Below are 2,902 nucleotides of genomic sequence, written 5' to 3'. Positions count from 1 at the left end.
GATAGAATTTGGATTATCTTCTTATTTACTTTTTATTTTCAAGGCAAACTAACTCTTTTTCTCATTTGTCTCTAGACTGTTCATCCCTTGTCCCCACTTTACTAGACTCCATTTTCTTTTCTTTTTTTTTTAAAAGATTTATTTATTTATTTATTATATGTAAGTACACTGTAGCTGTCTTCAGACACCTCAGAAGAGGGCATCAGATCTCATTATGGATGGTTGTGAGCCACCATGTGGTTGCTGGGATTTGAACTCAGGACCTTCGGAAGAGCAGTCAATGCTCTTAACCACTAAGCCATCTCTCCAGCCCCCTAGACTCCATTTTCTAAGACCCTCTTCCAAACATTTTATTACACCTTTTCACTACACTTTTCTCACATTTACACATCCACAGTCCTTCTGCAACATGCTTTTTCCCTCAAGTTCTCCATTCTCAGTGCATACACGCACTGGTCTTTCTCACTACGGTAGCCAGTATAGCCTCTTATTCGTCTGTCTCTTTATCTCTCTTTTGCTTTTTTCTCTGCTTCTCTGTCCCTCTACAACATGCACTAAATCTCTCAGCAACTTACAGTAAATCTCTCAATAACTTTTCTTGCAACCCTTAACCATAACTTTGACAAACAAAACCCAGTTTTAAACATTTCATTCTTTTTTTTTTAAATCAGTATCAAAAATATTATATTCATGTTACAAAGTTTAGCTGGTAATTCTTATATATGAATGTATTACAGTGTAATTTTTAACACATCAAAGACATTGTTTTAAGTCTTATCTCTGGTCCAGGCATTACCATTGGCCTCACTAGACTTATAAGGGGTAAGAATTACATAAAATATCATGAAAACCTGTTTTCTTGGATTGGCTCATGCCACGCATTGTCCCTTAACATGACTTTAACCCTGAATTATTAATTTTAAGCTAATTTTCTGTTACCAATATTACAAACAAAGAAAAGCTGCTGTCCCCTTTAAGAGCGGCTTGTGGAGACACCCAGCTTTATCAGCTCTCTTTGACTGTGCTTTACTCCCAGTCACAGCATAGTGGCTTATCAGCTCTTACTGTGTAAATTGAAACTGCTTTTGAACAAGTTAAGCTAAATCAAAGTTTTAACTATTTTCTTCTTTAACATGAAACACAGTGCAACAATTATAATTTATATAGCGTCCACCTTCCGGTTAGCAAAGCATGACTCTCAAGGCTTCAATATTCAATCGCCACAGTTTACAAGATACCAATTCAATAATTTCTAAACCAGATAATCAAGACAATATTTTATCCAATTAATTTATTTTGCAAAAACCTACTTTGTTGTTCAGGAGTCCTTGCCCATTTACTCTGTGTCCCAGCTGCTGGGTCCCACTCTCCAGTCGTACCTGACCTTGAGGAGCCCCTACGCCATCAGAGCCGCAGGGAGGTGCCCCTCCCACTACTGAGAGCAGTAGTACTGGGACCTGAATCTGAAATTGAAGCAAAAGGATGAACTCACAAAGGGGGCGATGGACACCAAATTCTCTCAGACAACAGCACACACACACACACACACACACATATATATATATACTTCTCTCTCTCTCTCTCTCTCTCTCTCTCCTTTTTCTCTATGTGACTCTCTATCTTTATTCTTGGAGACAAAACTCCATAGTTTCTCTTCTCAGTGCAAATGGGGGTGGGTGAGGGCATCTCCCTGGCACCAGCCTCCTTGGGAGTCCAGAGGAGAGAATGTAGGATATGGGACAATGGAGTACAGGGCCACCAAAGGACTCATCCTGCCCCACTGAGGGATTCCACAGGGAGGACAGAGGATTTGGCCACCATTGCCATTAGGGAACCCGATGAAATGGGCCCTCCTGGAGTAGAGCCGTTGGGCATCTCAAGGGCCTGGGCACTCTGACTTTGGGGAAACCCCAAATGTTCTGGGCTCTTTTTCTCCTCCATGGTCTGAGGGGACTGGTGGGCTTTGAAGTCTGGGACAGAGGTAGAGGGCTCTCTGGTTGCACTGTCCAAGGAGCTGGGGGCAGAGCACATCCCATGCAGTGTGACCTGGACATCCGCAACACAAACCAAGGCCTGGCAGGGGGCCAAGGACTCTGCTACTTTGCTGCTATCTGTGACTTCCTGAGGTGCTGAGGGGTGGGTGGGGTCCTGAGACCTGAGCTGTGGGGAATCGTGGGCTGGAGGGCTGGATAGGATCTGGATAGAGGGCATGTCTACCTCCTTGGAAACTGGGGGACCTGTTGGGACATCCATAGGCACTGAGTCAAAAGTAGCAGTCCAACTCGGGCCAGGAGGCTGAGTGCTGGGGCTGGAGAAGGAGGAAGGGCTGGTTCTTCCACAGGCTGCCTGGTCAGGCCCCTCATCCTCATCCTCTTCCTCGTCATCCTTGTCATCCTCACTGTCTGTGCTTCCTCCACTCCGCACACCAGGGGGCTGGCTTGTCTGGGATGCTCTTACTGGCTGGCTGCCCTGCCAGGCACCATATTCGCCATCTGACTCTGCTGAGCCTTGGCCCTCCTCCTCCTCCTCTTCTTCCTCATCATCAAACTGCTGTATCTAGTCCTTATATCTCAAGCAGGTTGGCATTGGGATTTTCATCGTTAGCATTTAGGGAGAAGGTAATGTTGGCAGTCTTGTTAAATGGTGCATTCACACTTTCTTCCTGATCCCCAAACTCCTCCTCATTAAAGCCAAAGTGGTCAATGAAGGCTGAGGTCATGCATTGCATCTGGAAGTCCATGAAGGCCTGCTGCAATACAGCCTCTTCAGGGAAGTTGAACTCCCTGAGGCGGTCATCCTCATCGTCACTGGAAGGGTGCAGGTGGTGAGTGTTTACCAGATCCACTGTGTTCTTCTTGTTGGTCTCAGCCAGGGGTCCTGACACAAATGCTTCCCATCGCTG

General features: G+C 45.4%; 1 protein-coding gene and 1 pseudogene across 6 annotated transcripts in view; both read right to left on the bottom strand.

The window, feature by feature from the left end:
• Window positions 1-813: 813 nt before the first annotated feature.
• LOC116103577 (SLAM family member 5-like) overlaps window positions 814-2,902 on the bottom strand; it is a 204,889-nt gene continuing 202,800 nt past the window's right edge. For all 6 annotated transcript variants that reach the window (XM_031389760.1, XM_031389751.1, XM_031389779.1 and 3 more), the window contains one exon: window positions 814-1,463. The gene's annotated coding sequence lies outside the window, so the exon portion shown is untranslated. The remainder of the gene's footprint in view (window positions 1,464-2,902) is intronic.
• LOC116096875 overlaps window positions 1,768-2,902 on the bottom strand; it is a 2,459-nt pseudogene continuing 1,324 nt past the window's right edge.

Source organism: Mastomys coucha, unplaced genomic scaffold (genome assembly GCF_008632895.1).
Source record: "Mastomys coucha isolate ucsf_1 unplaced genomic scaffold, UCSF_Mcou_1 pScaffold1, whole genome shotgun sequence".
Taxonomy (NCBI): domain Eukaryota; kingdom Metazoa; phylum Chordata; class Mammalia; order Rodentia; family Muridae; genus Mastomys; species Mastomys coucha.
The sequence above is the reverse complement of the archived record's forward strand: the minus strand, read 5'-3'. Positions and strand labels throughout refer to the sequence as shown.